Genomic DNA, 20,094 nt, shown 5'->3' on the forward strand with positions numbered 1-20,094 from the left:
TAATAGAGAAAAAAATGACCAAACGTTTATTCATCTTGTTCCAGTTTTAAACTTAAATAAAATGCAATTTAAAACTATAAATGGCTAATGCAGTCTGAAAGCCACTAAGGTAGGCATTAAATGGGAAAAAATTATGTGCTGAAGGGGATATAATTGCCATTTGTTAAAAATGATAAAAAGCTGACTATTCATTGGAACCTATAAATTGCTAAAAATAGGGCACTTTTAGAGCTGGAGTATGCATAGTGCCATGGAATCCCTTCCTGGTGACAGAATTGTGGTGTACAATGTAGTAAGTGAATAAGTTGGCATTTGACTTGTTTAGGGGATGAATAATGAGAGAAGAGTCCAGAACCAGAGACATCCCCGGGTAGTATTAACCGGGGCAGGCAGACACATAGCCAAGAGGCAGAAAACCACCTTTGAGTCACAAATTCTAAGTTTGCACTCAATGCCTCATAGGAAAGAAAAGTCTTGGACATTCCAATCCGAATGTCCTGTGGTCTCCTTGCAGCTTATTGTTTCAGTACCACTGAGTGGAGATTTATGTTCAGAAATCTGTTTGTGTGTTTCCTGGTCAGCAAGTTACAACATGAATCTTAGTGAGTTTAACTTTTGCAAGCGAAGCATAATGATGATTGAGATTGAAAGATCAAATCATTGCATTAATGTGAACTGTGATATTAAACTAAAGTCTTAGGAGCTATTCAACACAGACTAATAATGGCTTAAAAAAATCTGTCTTAGGGCTGGGCATGGTGGCTTATGCCTGTAATCCTAGCACTTTGGGAAGCCAAAGTGGATGGATCACAAGGTCAGGAATTCAAGACCAGCCTAGCCAAGATGGTGAAACCCTGTCTCTACTGAAACTACAAAAATTAGCTGGGTGTGGTGGCAGGCGCCTGTAATCCCAGCTACTCAGGAGGCTGAGGCAAAAGAATTGCTTGAACCTGGGCCTCAGAGGAGTGAGTTGAGATCACGCCACTGCACTATAGCCTGGATGACAGAGTAAAACTCAGTCTCAAAAAAACACCATTGAGGCTGGGAGCGGTGGCTCACGCTTGTAATCCCAGCACTTTGGGAGGCTGAGGCAGTGGATCATGAGGTCAGGAGTTCGAGATCAGTCTGACCAACATGGTGAAACTCCATCTCTACTAAAAATACAAAAATGAGCTGGGCATGGTGGTGCATACCTGTAATTCCAGCTAATCAGGAGGCTAAGGCAGGAGAATCCCTTGAACCAGGGAGGTGGAGGTTGCAATGAGTCGAGATAGTGCCATTGCACTAAAGCCTGGGCGACAGAATGAGACTCCATCTCAAAAAAAAAAAAAAGAAAAGAAAAAGAAAAATTCCATCTTGATAAATCCGCGACTTCAAGGAAATGTTTGTACTCTAAGAACGTTATTGTCTCCTACCATTGTCCATGGATTAGCCATGATCCAAGAGCCAGTCAGAATAACAAAAATTGGGGACAACCAAGGCTTCTGATTCTACATCATACTTTCCTGTGTCTTTGAAAAGGCTTATACATAAAAATATAAAAACAAAAAGACTCTGTTGTCAATACTGCTTACCTGACAAGTACATTCGGATGTTTATTGATGTCTAAATAAACATATTCAAAACTGAGTTCCTTACATTCTGTCTTCTAAATTTGATATTTTTGTCATCTTCCACATATCTGTTAACATATCTTCTTCCAGTTGATCAGGCCAAAATCCTTGCTTTTAATCTTGACTTTCCTTTCATGTACTGTATTGAGTTCATTATAAAATCTGAAGATTTTACCTTCAAAATATGTCCTAAATTTGTCACTTATTCACACTCCCACTGTGACTCTCTGGTCTATGCCACCATCAACTCCCACCTCTATGGCTGCCTTTGTCTCCTATCTGGTTTGTTTCTACCTTTGCACACTCAAATCTGTTTTAAACAGAGAAGCCAAATGATCTGTTAAAACATGTCAGATCACATTACTCCTTGGCTGAAAACTCAGATAGCTTCCATCTGAGAGTAAAAGTGAAATTCTTACTATGTACTTAATCCTGTTCCCCCAGGCACACACATGCCTCATCTCTTAATATTCTTCTCTTAGCTCTCTCCAGTCTGATTCCACCATCTTCCTAGCTGTTTCTCAGATTTTCCAGGGAGGATCCTGTCTCAAACCTTTGCACTTGCTGTTCCCTCTTCCTGAGCTGATCTGTTCTCAGATACCTTCGTGGCTCATCCCCACTCTTCCTTCATGCTTTTCCTCAAAAATCACCTTCTTGTCTTCTCTAAAGTCTTGTTCTCCTTCCCCGAACACCATCTCATTTATGGAATTTCACCCCCTTTTCTACACTTTAATATTTAATCTCTTTCTAAAAGGTATATATTTTACCTGTCTCGTTTCCGCCAGTTTTCTACTACCGGCATGAGAAAGGGAATTTTTGTTTATTTCATTCAATATGGATCCCATCACCTAGACCTGTGCCTGCCATATAACAGAAACTCTAAATAATTATCAAATAAATAAATAAATATATAAATAAATATATTTAGACAATTCTTTTAATTAGCCCTGATTCTAAAGTTTGCTCAGTTCATCTAGCAGAGGAGAATGCAGAATTTGGAGATATTTTTAAATGTTTATTAATTTTGATCTGCTTTATCTATGTTTCAGCTCTCTGTAGAGGGATTTCGATGTGCATTAATTCAGGGCTTGTTCCAGGTAGACAACTTTTTTAATCCTATTGGGCTATGAGTCAATTCCTAGGTCTAATTACTTTATTCTATTAGGTTCTATTTCACTTGTTTGGAGTCAGGAAAACTGGAATCACTTCAATCCCCTTTACCAAATTCCATCCAGAGCATCAGGAAAAGGCTCCCCTGTGGTCTTACAAGAAAGTTAGATTACAGTGCTCAACTCCCCTAGGCTACACAATTTAACTGCATTAGCAATTGCCTTTATTTCCTTTTTTTTTTTTTTTTTTTTGTGCTGCTGCTGGGGAGAAATTATGCCTTTGGGTTTTGAAACTGGCTGATGTAGCCAGAGTCTTCCACCTGCTCCCTCATGTCCTGCAACTGCTGCATATAACACAAGGGAAACTGTCGGGCCAGTGAACTCTAGCTGTAAATACCTCCCTGTGTTCGTGATTGCAGCAGGTGAGGACCACAGCTGACAGTCAGAAGAAACAGGAAGGAGTGAGAGGAGCACAGATGCTATAAAGAGGTCTCACTTTGTTAAGTCTTAGAGAACCTGGCAGATGGGTTAGGCTTGAAAGGGGAAATGGTGCAGGTCTGGTTCAGAAGCTGTATTGAGCTAAGAGATTCAGAGACTGGATCATGTTAGACTGCATGTTTATCCAGAATTATTTGGGATTACATAACCAGGGAGTAAAATCTGAATTGTGATCACAAAGAACAGCTGTGGTCATAGCCAGGCAAACACTGCTGAGCTTCAAATATTTTGAGTGAAGATAGAAATGGAAGAAGAAGAAGAAATCAAATGGGTAATGGTGCATACCAAGGTAGTGCAGGCAGTTCATAACTGAGAATGTGAATCATGAGAGGGTTCTCAGTACCTGCTTTTACAAAAACCAGCATTAGATAAGCATTTTTGTCCACTTAGTAATGACAGCAATAAGCAATCCCTTCCTGGAATTAGGTGGGGCAGTGCCACTATTTCTGCAAAACCATTACACCAACACCTGAAGCCTAGTATCTCAGTGGTTGACCGCCAATGGATACAGAGAATACAAATCCACTGTAATCTTGGTAGAAAGCTTTCAGAGGAGGCTGCATGACTGCATATAAAGAAAGATGTAATTTTCACTTTCATATTAGGTAAGTTACCAAAATCTCCCATAGTTCTGCCTCCTTAACACTGAATAAATTGATTGACCAAAGTATTTTGCACAAGGAACCCAAGAAGCATCCTATCAAAGTTACCAGAGGTATTGATGGAGTCTAGGGCAGTGACAAGAACTGCAGGATTGAATTTTCATCCTATACCTGACCATTAATTGTGTGATCCATGCTCTCAGTTTGCCAAATAACATTTGTGCCCAGTACCGGTACCTTGGTGATCAAATGTAAGAACTTCACAGCTCCATTCAAGCTTTTCCTTGGTTGGTTAGGTGGGCTTGACATTCACAACACTTTGGGTCTGTCAGAAATAGCATCCAGGAGCTAAAGGAGAACAGAGGAGAATACTCACTGAAGGTGATCTAAGTGCATGCAGCTTATGGGGTAATATAAACAGCATTTAGGTATTGAGTTAATGTCATCACAGAAAGGGTAATGGTCAACAGTGCAGGTCTGGTTCAGACTGTTTGTGTCAAAATCCTTTTTAGCCACTACTTGACCTTGGTCAAGTCACTTTTAGACATTTAGCCACTTAGTCCACTTTATCCATGTAGCCACTAGTTGACTGTGGTCAAGGCATTTTTATATATGTGTGAAAGGAACCCAAGAATTAAGTGTGAATTCAACATTAAAAATGAGAAAATTTGGAACATATTCAGGAGCCAAGGAAGAATATCAGAAGACATTTAAGGTGTGGTTCAATGCTAAACTGAGCTGAAAGCATGAGATTCAGGGTTGATGTCTCAATTTTACATGGTGCCAGTTCTATACCACCATCTGTAGCACCATGGTGCCCGTTCTGTGCACCATCTGTGCAAGATGTGGCAGCTTAATGAACCTAAAAGTTGACATATAGAAGAGTTAAGTATATGCAACCAATAAGTACTAACATCCGTGGAGCCTTTACCTATGTGCCAGGTCCTATGCTAAGTTAATTATACTAGTTCTATGAGACAAATACTATTATTCTCATTTTATGAATAATTGATGTTTAAAGTTTTAAGTAATTTTCCCAATTAGCCTACAGCTAGCTTCGAAAAATCCAGGAGAAAACACAAGACAGTCTGACTCAAAATCCCATGTACATAGTCACTAGAGCATACCACATCATACCGTGGCACAGAGCAAAAGGCAAGTGGCAATTGTTAGAAATTTGATCAGAAAAGTCACAAGTGCCTTATGAGAGCAGGTGGTTATGACATGGCCTTTGTGTCCCAAAAATCTACCACGTTTTTCCTATGAGCCAATCAGAAACAACGGTGTTATTGTCAGAGAACTATTAAAGGTAAGTTCATTTCATATTCTATGTTTCTCATGTGTAAAGGAATACAGATGCTAATTTTTAACAATGACTGTCTCTTCTAATATTTTCACAAGTGCTTAGGCAGGCATTATCATGTAGAAATAAAATATAACTAGGAAAATAAAAGGTTAAAAGTTAATAGCTTTGAGTTGAAGGATCAGTCACCTCTCCAGAAGAACAAAAATACAAAGAAGATATCCTAGAAAAAAAAAAATAACAAAACCAAAGTCTCAGGGTCTGAGTTCCAATGGAGGAAAACACAACTTCAGCTCAAGTATGGGCACTTTAAGGGAGGGAGAAAGGAAACAAAATGAGAGAGGAAAACTGACTGGCCAGACTGGGCTCCTTGAAAAATTATTATTTCAACTACTAGTATATGGTAGCAATTAAGAATATGGACTTTGATGTCAGCCACACTTATTCATACAATATTTCTTTTAAAAGAGTTCCTGGAGGTTCCAGAGGGTCCTAAAGAATTTTATTATGACATGTAAAAGGTTATGCTCATTGAGACAAAACTGGAACATTTCTCTCTGATATATACATTCACTAAATCACACACATAAACACTCAAATAAATTTATAATAATTTTCAATACCAATATTTTACTAAGAGTATGCGATTAGCTTTTTTTTTTAGCTATAATTTATCATCATTTCCCAAATATTTTTAAGCATTTTTGAGGATGGATAATAGTCAGCAAAATATATTTTTAGTTAATCCAGTGAACTTCCTTTTTTTTTTTTTTATTTTTGACAGAATTTTGCTCTTGTTGCCCTGGCTGCAGTGCAATGGCATGCTCTTGGCCCACCACAACCTCCACCTACTGGGTTCAAGCGATTCTCCTGCCTCAGCCTCCCAAGTAGCTGGGATTGCAGGCATGTGCCACCATGCCCAGCTAATTTTGTATGTTTAGTAGAGACAGGGTTTCCTCCATGTTGGTCAGGCTGGTCTCGAACTTCCGACTTCAGGTGATACACCCGCCTCAGCCTCCTAAAGTGCTGGGATTACAGGTGTGAGCCACCGCGACTGGCTGCTAATCCAGTGAACTTCTGAAAAGTGACACTCATCCTTATCCAGAAAGCCACTTCAGTATTCCAACAAATGTTTTGTCTTTTTAAAAAGGAGGCAAACAAATTAACTCCTGTCCCATGCAGCTGTTTGTGAGAACTCTGACTGGCCTGGGGACACAACCATTGACCTCATTGCCCTGTGGTGTTTCCATCATTACCAGCTCTCCTGCATCTGCTAAAAAGGTCTCCATTTGAGGAACTTGCCCTTTCTCATACACTGTCTTTGTTCTCAACTTTCAACTCTCAGTCATGGATTAAATTCTTGAGTTTATTGCCAATACCTTCACATTTACATTTCAGGATTAGCAATTTTCTGTGTAACTGCTGTTTCTCCCTTCTCGAATTTATCTTAGTAATTGCTTAATTCATTATTTTTCAAGCCTAAGTCTATGCAGAACTTCATGCCAAACTCCATTCATTTGGATTTCACAATTGATTTCTTTTCTTCTTTCTTTCTTTCCTTTTTTTTTTTTTTTTTTTTTTTTTTGAGACCAAGTCCCACTCTATCACCCAGGCTGGACTTTAGTGGCATGATCTTGGCTCATTGCAACCTCCGCCTCCTGGGTTCAAGCGATTCTCCTGCCTCAGCCTCCTGAGTAGCTGGGATTACAGGTGCACGCCACCACACCCGGCTAATTTTTGCATTCTTAGTAGAGACAGGGTTTCACCATGTTGGTCAGGCTGGTCTTGAACTCCTGACCTCATGATCCACCTGCCTCAGCCTCCCAAAGTGCTGGGATTACAGGCATGAGCCACGGGGCCCAGCCTCACAATTGATTTCTAGTAGATGTATCTTTGATTTCTATCCCAGTCATACTCCTAACCTTATCACCTGGCTCATGTTTTCCTTGCCTAGTTTCTTTCTAGGGAGAGCACCTTATGACCTAATATGAAAGCATATATATTATATATATACATATACACTGTATATATTACATATATATAGTGCAACTGCCATCAATATATGCATTCCTGCTAAAGGAAGTATAATGCATTAACTCTCCTAAATAATTTTATATATTAATAAGGGATCATATGTCCTGCAACTCAAGAGAAACCACTTTCTGCTTCTAGCTATAAAATATCAAACATTCAGAAACAGCAGCAAGTTATTCCACTTACACGCATTTCATTCACTCCACAAACCTCTAGGAAACACTAACTGTTCTTTGCAGAGGCTACTATGTGCCTGGTACGCTGTTGCCTTCTTTTTAGCTGTAACTTCCTCCTGGTGTTAGTAGAGTTTGGCATGCTGTGGTAAAAGAAGCTAAGAAATAACACGAGTGTTGCACAAATATTCTAATATTTTCTGAAATTTGAATGACTTTTCTCTACAAATACACTGTGCTTTCTGAGATTCTCTCCTAATCAGAAATTTTCTTTTGTTCTGAGAATAGGATAGGCTTTATAATGCTAACAAGATATCTTGTGATTCCTTCATTAGGAGGACGACAGCAGCTGATACTAAATATTGAGAATCCTTTAATGTCTATAGTGCTGCAGTATGATAGGCCAAATTATAGGTCATGATTTTTGTTTTAGGTCAAAATGGACAGGGTCGAATTTAAATCATATATTCTAGAGACAGCTATGCTGGACTCAGATGGTGCTCAGCTTCACCATCTGTTATTTCCATAACTTTCCCTGTTTTAGTTTCCTTATTTGTAAAATTGGAGAAGTAGTAATACTTATCCGTAAGTAGGTTGCTATGAGGACTATATAAGTCAGCATATTCACAGTGTTTGGTACAATACCTTGCACACAGCAAGTGCTATATGTGTTTGCATTTATTATTATTAAATCAATAACCTGCTGAAGAGTACATTTCAAAACACAAATCCCTTAGTGACCTCTATTATCAAATTGGAGCTGTATTTTCTTCATGACAAAATATAAGCCTGGAGATAGGACAAAAAGACGTTTTAAAATTCAGCAAATCTCTTAAAATTACATTGGTAAAGGAAGAAGAGAATAATAATTTTCTGATGAAGTATTAAAACAATACTCAAATCAAGTCATTGAATATGGATGTGAAAGTAGCCAGCGTTGTTTTTCTGTTTGACAAACAAGACTAGAGGGAGAAAAAAGACAGCCAAAACCAATCACAGCTCTGTGTACTGAGAAGTAACTCAGAGTTTATTATGCACCCCTCAGCAGAATAACAACACTGAGTACTTGGATTCTGCATCCTGCCAGTGTTTAGAAACAAATAAAGTGGTCTGGGCTGAAGGGAAAGATAGAAGCAGGGATGTTACGGAAGTAAAGATTGAAGCATAAAATAACAAGAAGGTCAGCATTATGAAAACAACTTAATTCTTGCAAGACTCTTCCAGTGTCTTGGAAGTATTAGCAGCCTTTGATGAGAGCCATTGATAACGCAAGGGTTCACTTCTCTCTAGTATCTCATTCACCCGGTTTCTTGCATTATAGTTGCTCCTTTGTGTTAATGCATTGATTCTACTAAAATAGTCTTATAAAAAATGTGCCTCACCTGTAGGAGACAAGGGCCAATAATGCTAGGTCCCTTTTCAAGTCTAGTTAATGCTGAAAATCCCTTATTGTGTGTGTGTATGATTACACGACTCCTGAGATGGGGCTCTACCTTTGAAATACCTTCCTTACCTGCTTATTCTCACTGTCATTTTTCCCTGAGTAGTAAAACACAGACGTCCCTACAACAGGCAACTAATTGGTTCAACTTTCTCCTAATGGATATATTGTTGTGGAGTAGAAGAGGATGTGAGGTACCAGTATGGGAGCATATGTGGACACGAAGTGGGTGTCACGGAGGCGGGAATGAGTACTGCAAAGAAGGCAGAGATTCCTATAGGAAGCCATTTGGTGATTTCTCAAAGATCTAAACATAAAACTTACAATCTGATCCAGCAATTCCATTATTTGGTATATACCCAAAGGAAAATCAATTATTCTACCAAAAAGACACCCATACTCATATGTTTATCGCAGCGCTACTCACAATAGCACAATAACAGAATCAACCCAGGTGCCTATCAACTGTGTAGTAAATAAACCAAATTTGGTACGTACACACCATGGACTACTACACAGCCACCAAAAACCAAAATCATGTTTTTTGCAGCAATATGGGTGCAGATGGAGGCCATTATCCTAAATGAATTAGTGCAGAAACAGAAAACCAAATACTGCATGTTCTCACTTGTGAGTGACAGCTAAACACTGGGTACACACAGACATAAAGATGGAAATAATTGATACTGGGAACCACTAGAGGGAGGAGGAAGAGACAGGGCTAGGGTTGAAAACCTTTCTATTGAGTACTATACTGACTATTTGAGTAATGGGTTCAATAGAAGCCCAAACCCCAGCATTCTACAATACATCCATATAACAAACCTGTGCACATATACCCCCGGTTTTAAGCCCTATAAAAAAGAAGGTGGATCTGGTAAGGAAACACAGTCCATACTCCAATATTAACTCTGCCAAGCAAGTGATGAAGCCAATTTCTATTAGCTCCGGTGAGCCAGTTGTGGACATCTTTTCCCAACTCCCTGTTAGTTACATCATGGGGACAGCTTGAAGTTTTGAGGGTATTTACATCATAAAAATTGATAATGGTGGCTGGGTACAGTGGCTCATGCCTGTAATCCCAGCACTTTGGGAGGCCAAGGAGGGTGGATCACCTAAGGTCAGGAGTTCAAGACCAGCCTGACCAACAAGGAGAAACCCTGTCTCTACTAAAAATACAAAATTAGCTAGGCGTGGTGGTGCATGCCTGTAATCCCAGCTACTCAGGAGGCTGAGGCAGGAGAATTGCTTGAACCCAGGGGGTGGAGGTTGTGGTGAGCCAAGATGGTACCATTGCTGCACTCCAGCCTGGGCAACAAGAGTGAAACTCCGTCAAAAAAAAAAAAAAAAAAAAAAGAATATCAGTTTTATAATAACATATTTACCAGCACATAACTGATTATGGCTAGTGATATATACATATCTACAAGCATAAGCTACCATGAACAGTCTAACCTGGGTTATTCGGAGGAATAAAACACAGGACAGATAAATATTAAATAGGCCACGACTTATTTAGAAATGGAAATATGTGCTATTATTTTGGAGAACAAATATCAATATTCCAAAAATAAATCTTTGTACTTTCTCTATCTTATATTCTATATACCTATAGTATGTCTTGTCCATGACATTGTGAATTTCGTACAGGTAGAACTGTGTATGATTTACTTCATTTATCTAGTGTTTAGTAATATTTAACAGACTCCTGAAGATTTCCAGACTTGCCATTTTTTTTTTTTATTTCTTCGCTTTTAACAGAATGAAAATATTACCTGTTTCAACAATGTCTTGGAATTACTATAAGAATCAAACAATAGAACGCAAATGCCAGCCACTGTCCTAGGTAGAAACCTTTCATATAATTTTTAAATTATGCTGTAAAATGCAGAACATGATATGAATATCAGTATTTATTAGTTGTTCTTTGGAGACAACCAGATAGTGTAAAGAATCAGAGGAACTTTGGTTAAAACAATGACTTGCCACTTCCTAACTGTATAACCTTTAGGAAAATCACTTAACCATTTTGAGTCTGTGATAGAAAAAATGTAGCTAACAGGGTGAACATGAAAATTACAATGAAATATTATATATGAAGTTCCTACCCAGCCATTGCTGGCATATAGTAGATACTTGTCAAATGTTCATCCTTCCCCTATTTCTCTAGTAACAGGATATTTATACATGCAAAATTGTCTAATGTTCATCTCAGTAATTTCTATTATAATGATCATCTTTGTCTTTATCACTGCAATGTCTATGAACAAGAAGCTTTTCACAATCATTCTATGTAAACAACTAACCTTTTAGAGGAGGTCCAAATCTAGCCCACTTTAGATGCATTTCTGTTCTATAAAGAAGAAACACAATTCCAGTCAATTAATTACCACCATCATCACACCAGCAGATGAATGTCTTCCAGCAAAAGCCTTTGGGAAGTTTTAGACAGAGCATAACTTAATTTTTGCAGTACAGTTGTTAAAACTCCCCCGCCATCCTCTTTCACAATGTTTAGCATAATGTGATGTTCACAGAGTCAGAGGCTGCTTGCATTAAGTTTGTGCAATGCATAGGAGATGCTTCCTAAAGCCAGCTTGGGCATCAACCTGTGTGTGCTGGAAAGATAGATAGTTTTTCTCGATCTGAGCATAATTTGTGAACTGAACCAAGTGAAGCTCAGGGCTCTCATCTTTTCAAAGCAAGTATATTAAACTTAGGCCAGAGCAGAGGAAAGAAGTTTTTCCAGACATCTCTATGGGTGCCATTTCTGGGCCTCTGCTTTACTTGTGGAAATATTCACTCTGAATTATCTAACTGCACCATTTTTGAAATGTGCATATGGAATTTGGTCTGACAACTGATTCCTCTTTCAAGCATATTTCCTGGACCTTTGGACTCAGTGACAACCTGCTTTAACTACACTTCAGAATTAGGAAAGAGAATATCTTATATGTTATAATCTATGTAAAGAGAGGCACATCAGGTAGATTTAATAAAGGTTATGATAAGATGCTGATAGAGTCCCACAGATGGAATGTTCACAAGAAAACTTTTATCAATTTTAAAACAAACACAACTTTCTCAGTTTGCAAAAAGGCAACTTCATCTTGTTTCTTCAGTAGCATTCAGAATTTCTTAGAGAAGTACCTAATTCTTGCATGTAAATGCTTGGGTTCATCTTGGCTCCTTGGAGCTTCCAAGATCCTTACATATAGAATAACTTGTTTATGCATCTGACTCCTTCATCAGGCTGTAAACCCCCTCTAGGCTAGAAGCTGCTAACAGTTTCATTTTCCTACTGTCTGGACCTTGCATGGTGACTGATACATAGTAGGCACTCAAAAATATTCTTCAGTTCACTCTTCCTCTTAAACCCAAGTCCAAAAGGAAAGGTCGGGGGTGAGGGAAAGCTGACATCCAATAATAATTTTGCACAAATCTTATTCAACCAGGTGAATGAAGCTGTGATCACTTATATCTGCAATTTCTTCAAGTCAATAGTTGCCTCCCAGGGCACCTCTGGACTAATTAGATTAACTGTTACTGTCAGTGCTATCTAATTGCTTGCACTGAAGAAAGCAAATTGCAGACAGTAGATATCAGTGTAAAATCAAACAGAAAACAGGTGTTTGCTAATTAAAACTGAGATTTTAATGAATGACCCATGCAGTTTTGGTGAATAAATACCACTCTTGGCATCTGTTGTATAATTAGTTTCTCTCTGTCTCCTTTCTCTCTGTCTCTGTCTCTCTCTCATTCACACTCTCTCTCTCCCTCTCCCCTTTTCTACCCTCTCGGATCCACTCTGTCAACATCATACTTGTAAATAACTGTGAAATGACAAATTTGAAAAATGCAGCCTAGTAATCTTTACTTTTTTCAAAGGGACAAAAACAGATGTTTCTGTCCAGGTAACTGTAGACAAATTAATTTAAGAAACTGAAAAGAAGTACCACCAATTTATATTCATATGTATGCATTTATCTAATAGGGTATACATTAAAGACAAGAACATATTGATAAAAGAGGTGACAAGACTAAAAGTATGGGGAAGCATCACATTAAAACATTTTAATGCACAAATTGGTCATGGTACCCTGGGGGAAGCTTATTATGAGTTCTGGTTCATCTACCATTTGAGACTTTATTTTGAGTTAATTGGGCTTCCTGCAGAGATGACCTCAGCTGATGGATGCTGGGTTTTGCTTTTTGATCCAGTTGAAAATGAAAGAGGAAAAGCTAATTTAAAAATATAATAATAAGTCTATGGAATGTGCCTGGTCAGCAGGTTTAACTGTATAGAAATGCTTCATTTTTAGGAAAGCTAAAATAAGGGAACCAACTTAGAATGACTCAATAGACATGAAAGAAAGGACAGGAAAAAATGCCAGGGTGTTTTGTTGACATCATTGTGGAAACATTTTCACACCATTTATCTTTGTGTATGTGAGTGCTCTAGTAAGTGAATTTCTAGTTGTAGCTATTTTATACAATTAAACCTGGCTGCCATATCTTGGTTACAGGAGCCCTGAGGACTTTGCAAAGCTATTGAGTGCTGTGTCAACTAATAAACAATCGAATATGTTGAAATCTCAGAAAATCAAGTGACTTCTGGACAAGACTCCTTACTTATTCTAAGGTGCTTGATCAAAGGCCATAGGGAAAGCATGTGATAAGCATGTCCTACAGATTGGAGACTTCTGAGCATGCCACCATTTTATTTCAAGAATAGAACCCATTTAAGCATAGCCATGAAGCAGAACATGCACCAAGGCCCTTCATCAAATGTTTTGGATGATATCTGAGAAACTTGATGTCATACTTCAATTCCTTTCTAGTGAATATATATTCTTAGAAAACTCAATAGGAGTGATGGGGACAGGAGGCAGAGAAATTCTAGGAGGAAAAGAACAGTTCCCCAGTGAAAACCCCACCCCCAAGCCAAAAAGCCTGAAACCACGGCCCAAAGTGAGAACTTGTATCTCTGTATTCCAGCTCAAATATTGCCTTTTCCTAAACCAGCCATGGCCCCGCCCTGCACCGTCCTGTGCCTATAAAAACCCAGACTCACCTGGTAGATGGGACTACAACTGGATGTCAAAGAGAAGCGGCTTGACTTCAGAGGGACAGCCTGACAATGTAACTTCAGAGAAGAATCCGGCTGGACTTCAGGAGAAGATTACCTACCCCCCGACACCTCCATCCCCTTTTCAGTTCCCCTTCCCGCTGAGAACCATTTTCATTGGGAATAAAATCCCTCACATTTATCATCCTTGAATTCATTTGTGCAACCTCATTTTTCCTGGATTCGGGACAAGAGCTCGGGAGCCATGAGTGTGGATACCAAAGGCTGTCACACTGTCACTTTGCCCTTGCTGGTGGAGGGCAGCTGCCCCATGCAACAAGGCAAAGGGCCCACTGAACTGTTAACATTTAAGCCATCCACGATGGCAGAGCTAAAAGAGCACTGCAACCTGCCCTCTGGGGCTTCGCGGGTTGCAGGCACCCCTACATGGATGCTGCTGGGAGTCCTGCACAGAGTGTGCTGAAGCGACTGGCCACTTCCAATGCTCCTGCATTCCAATTCCTGTCTCATTTGCTCATGCACTCCCTCCCGCCAGGAGCTGAGAGCAGCAGGCTGAGCAAACGCGGCACCCCTGTTGCGAGGGGTGAGGGAAATATCCTGCTTCAGAAGTGATTCTCCCTTCTGAAATCAAAAAGACATACAGCATATAACACAGTTACACATGCACACACTTTTTTTTTTTAAAATTATACTTCAAGTTCTAGGGTACATGTGCACAATGTGCAGGTTTGTTACATATGTATATATGTGCCATCTTGGTGTGCTGCATCCATTAACTCGTCATTTACATTAGGTATATCTCCTAATGCTATCCCTCCCCACTGCTACCACCCCATGACAGGCCCCGGCACATACACTTTTTAGAAGTGTTATTTTGTGTGTAGGGGGGTGGATGGGTGTGTGTGTGTGCGTGGATGTGTGTGTAGCAGGTCTTTATGTGTGTGTCCAAAATATCAACTGGCATAAATGACTGCGGGTAAAACTAGACTTGTGATGGCATTTCAGGACAGGATCTCACCTTTCTTCAAGTGCCGCATTGTACTATTTTTGACACTTCCAAAATGAGTGCTTCATGTGGCCCCCAAGCTCCTGAGTCAGCATCAGCCAGTTTGTGTCACCTACACTTTCTGTCTTTCCTGCCCTGACTGCCACTGGGTTTTCCCTGCTGTTTGTGAGCCTCCTGGCAGGAGGTCTACAGTGGCAAAGACACTGAGTATTCACTGAGAAAGGCCACTCTCTGGGCTGGTGCCTCCCACACCCCTCCTCCCTCAGACGTCAGTTTTCAGGATGCCAGAAGGAAGCCCAGCTTGAAACAGAATTTGGGATAATGGTCTTCTATATTTTGGTGACATGTGTTGTCACGTAAACCCTGAAGCAAGTTGTTTTGCTTATACTTGGACTCTCCCAAAATCTTTAATGAAAAGAATTCAGGCAGCTTGTGGTCCTCAAACCTCTGATTCTGGTAGCTACGACCAAGTCCCTAAAATGGGTGAAGGCCCTCACTCCGAAGTGCCGTCTCTTCTACTGCTCTTTCTGACAGATTTCCGCAGTCAACTGCCTTTTACCCTTATGGACTTGTATTTTAATTTTTAAATCACATATCAATTACAGACAAAAGATCACTTATATTGATATTTAAGTGGGACTCTATCACCAATATTAGAGACTATTACCAATCCCTCTGAAGCCTCACATTTCAGAAATAACAATTTCTCCAAATTTTGTGTGTATCATGCCCTTGCTTTCATCTTAAAAGTTCAAATATGCATGTGTATATCCCTAAAAAAGTACCCTTATGAGTTTTGTATGTTTTAAGCTACACATCAGTGAAGGTTATGATAAATGCTCTTCTGTGACTTGCTTATTTTACTCCTCACTTTATGAAATGCATCGCTCAATTTCAATGTGTTCAATTATATTAATTGTTATCAAATGATAAATTTGCCTTGCATATCTGGGAAAAATAACTTGTTAATTATGCATTACTCTTGTTATATATTGCAGAATTTGATTTGCCAGCATTTAAGATGTATTTACCTAGATTTATGAGTGAGCTTGGCCTTCAGTTTCCATACGCTGTACTATGTGTTTTCTTGTTTTGGAATCAGGAACTGCCACGTGTCTCTGTTATTCTCCTACTCTGAATGACAATATTTAATGTGATGTCTTTGATCTCTTTAACTGCTGTATTTTGGAGGTGATGGAAGGGGCTGGACATAACTTATCTCTTTCAGGTAATAGTTCTCCATGATGCGAGGATCTATGTTTTCCTATGGAAAGCTGTGAAAATCAACTGAATTCTAGATTTCCAGGTATAGGCTGAAAATAGTTTGAACCTTGGGTTGTCTCCATGAGACAGGGTATGAATGTCTTTCATGTGTGGAGATAGGAGTGAAAGGCACATGTAGTGACCAGAAGTGTTAACCTGCAAAACCTGCAGACCAATCATTAAACTCATTTCCTGTTCTTTCCAGCTTTTAGCTAGGCTACATTTTCTGACCTCCCTAACAAGTAAGTAGGACCATGTAGCAAACTTCTAGCAATAAAAGTTGAGAAGAAGGTTATGAACATAATTTCTAAACCTGTATCTCCAAACCCATTTATGGATAGTACACTATGCTATTTTCTTTTTGACATGACGCCAACCAACAAGCACGATCACATTTCAGTCATGGTTATGTTATCAAAACACCAGGAGTACAGTGTAGGTTCTGTTGCCTGCTGCACAGAAGGCCAATCACTGACACAATAAGTATTGTCATGGCTTTTTTGGGTGTTGTAGCCCAGGAGGTGGGAGATCATTCTCAAGTTCATCTTCTCAACTGACTAAAATTAGGGGTTTATATCACAGGAAAGATATGTAACTATATGTGGGAAAATAGGAATTAGAGAGGGGAATGGAAGAGGAATTGGTAAACAGGAATTAGGGAAGGGAAAGGAAAAGGAGTTGGAAAACAGGAATCATGATATATGAGGGGTCTGACAGATCATTGCCTGGATGCAGTGATTTGGTGAGTTTCAGTTCCTTGATACTATGTGGGATGCCTGAGGGTGGGTTCCCTGAGGAAGAAACTCAGAAAAGACAAATGTAAGTTTCATGCTTTAAGATGAGGAGAGTCAGTATCTGTGTATATCCAAAAAATAGTAATTATCGGTTCTATGGGCCCCTTGGGCTCGATTCAGTTCAAGGATGATAGAATGTATATACTTAAGTCAGTATTCCCTGGGTAGGTGATCTGCAAATCAGAAACACTTGTTTAACACATCACGTTAAAAATTTCTACTAATCCTTCTATTAATCCACCGAGATGATAAAGTATATCTATAAGAATAGCTCTATTACTCAACTAATATACTCCAATTTCTTTCTATTCGCCTTCTAAAACTTCAGAAGTCTAGAAGGTAAGCTAGATTTTATGACTTTCACCTACATTTCTCCTAATATCTCTTTTGTATATCCTTTCTCTTTTGCTATGCTGAATTCCAGATAATTTCTTCCCATCTATCTCTCACTTCACGGAATATCTCTTTACACATTTCTAACCTGCTAAGGGATAGCAAAATACAGTTAGATACAAGGAATAAATGTTACTACTCAATAGTACAGCAGGGAAATTACAGCTAACAATAATTTGTTGTACATTCCAAAATAGCTAGAAAAATTCTAATGCTCCCAATACAAAGAAAAGATAAATGTTTGTGGTGATAAATATTCCAAGTATCCTGATCTGATAATTACACATTGTATGCATCTATCAAAACATCAGCAATAGCTCCAAAATATGCTCAATTATTGTATAACTACAAAAAATTTTAAACAATTATAATGTATTATTTGTTTCTAAATGTTTTATTAGATTTAAAATTTTCTTGATGTTTAATTTTTTCATATATTACCTTATACCCTTTAACTTCCTAAAATATGTTAGGTCTTCATATTTTACGGTAAAATTCTGAAAATCCTTTGAGCATCTGATTTTATAATCTTTTCTTCCACTGATTGTCCCTTAGCAGTGGCCTGTTTATGTGTAAGTATTGTGATGATGTTACTGAGAAATTGGCTGGCTACCTGATGCACATAGAAGCCAATACTATGGCAGTGGCTTTCTAGAAAAGAAAAGGCTTTATTGTGAGTCTACTGGCAAGGAGACAGGAGGCAACCCTCAAATCTGTCTCCCTGAGCTGAGGATGGTGGGTGAGATTTTATAGGCAGAAAGTAGCAATGAGAGAGGCAGGAAAATGCAAGGAGGTGTGATCTGATTGGATCATGCAAAGAGGTAGTGATGGGTCCTTGGCTATTAAATCTGCAAACAAACAAACAAACAAAAACAACAACAACAACAAAAAACAGGGTTCCCCATTGCTTCTTAATGTGTTCTCCATTCCCCAATCCAGACACTTAGGTTCCCTATGTGGCTGACTTTTTGTTCTTGCCAACTCTGGGGTCATGAATTGGGCAAGCTTGGTTCATCTGCATATCCTCAGGCTGCTTGACTTGTAACCTGGGGATTCGTGGCAACTGAAAAACAGCTCACCATTTTATTACATTTTATGACTGACAAAGCTGAAACAGATTGAACTGGTTCTGCAATTACAATTATCATCATTTTTTTCATGCTCCTTTTCCCCCTGTATCTTTGCTGTCTGAGTTTCTGCATCTAGAGTGTCTTCTTTGAAAAAAGAATTCGAATTTGCTTCTGTCTGGACCCTGAGGACACCATCAATCCAAGGCCACTTTGGGACTAAGCATTCGATTTAAGATTATTTTATTTTGGTGTTGTGGAAGTAACTGAATTATATGAATTTTATCACCAAAAGCAGGTGCAGGTGGGTTTGTGGTTAGAATTCCTATGAGACACATTTTTTTTTTTCTTCCCTTCACCGCCTTCCCCAAAAATCAAGATTGAGAGCTAATCCTCTTTCTGTCTCCCTCTACTGGAAGGGTTTTTGTTGTTTTCCCTTATGAAACTGTTGAAGTGTCTCTTTGTTTTGCTTGGTAGGATGGAATGCAGAAAGTCTTAGCTTTACATAGGGGTATGTAACCCAGTTTTCCTCCTTGTTCATGCCCTGGTTTTGTATCCTGAATCTTCCTCATGCAGTCCATTAAGATCACACCCCAGCTGTCTCGATTAGCAAATGCTTCAGAGTGAATATTGGTTTCATAGTGCATTTGGCTTTCTATATTTCCACTTTTTTTCAGAATTTATGTCCTTGGATGCTTTTCTTTACTTAAGTAACTGTTCGTTCATGTACTATAAAATATGCTATTCATATTTATCCAGTCTTTTATATGTTTGCTCCCAAGAAGTTTCTTGTAGACATCTAATTCCTTATTTATTAATAGACTACTTTTTTAGGGCAATTTGAGGTTAACAGCAAAAGTGAACAGAAGGTACAGAGATTTCCAACTTGACCCTAGCACTCACACATGCACAAAATTCCTCATGTTTAACATCCCCCACAAGAGTGGTATATCTGCTACAATTGATCAACCTACATTGACACATGATTATCACACAAAGTCCATAGTTTACTTAGGGTTCCCTTTTGGTGTTATAAATTCTGAGTTTCAACAAATGTATAAAGAAATGTATCCACCACTACAATATCATACAGGGTAGCTTCACGGTCCTAAAACTCCTCTGTACTCCTCCTATTCATCTCTCCCTACCCTCCAGCCTTTGACAACCATTGGTAGTATTTTTACTGTCTCCATAGTTTTGCATTTTTTTCAAAATGTCTCATAGTTGGAATCATACAGTATGTAGCCTATCCTGATTGGCTTCTTTCACTTAATAATATGCATTTAAGTTTCCTCCACATCTTTTTATGACTTAATAGCTCATTTTTTCTAGTGCTGAGTAATATACCATTAACTTACATTTTATTTATCCATTTACCCATTGAAGGAGATCTTGCTTGCTTTCAAGTTTTTGCAATTATGAATAAAGTTGCTATCAACATCCATGGATAGGTTTTTGTGTGGGTATAAGTTTTGAACTGATTTGGGTAAAGACCAATGAGCAAGATTGCTGGATGTTATGGTAAGAGGATGCTTAGTTTTGTAAGAAACTGATAAACTGTCTTCAAACTGGCCATACCATTTTGCATTCCAACCTACAATAAATGAGGATTCCTGTTCTATGCATCCTTGCCAGCATTCAGTGTTGTTAGTGTTCTAAACATTGGCCTATCTAATAAGTACATACTGTAATGCATTATATTTTCAGAA

Source organism: Chlorocebus sabaeus, chromosome 8, assembly GCF_047675955.1.
Source record: "Chlorocebus sabaeus isolate Y175 chromosome 8, mChlSab1.0.hap1, whole genome shotgun sequence".
In the NCBI taxonomy this organism is placed as follows: Eukaryota; Metazoa; Chordata; class Mammalia; order Primates; family Cercopithecidae; genus Chlorocebus; species Chlorocebus sabaeus.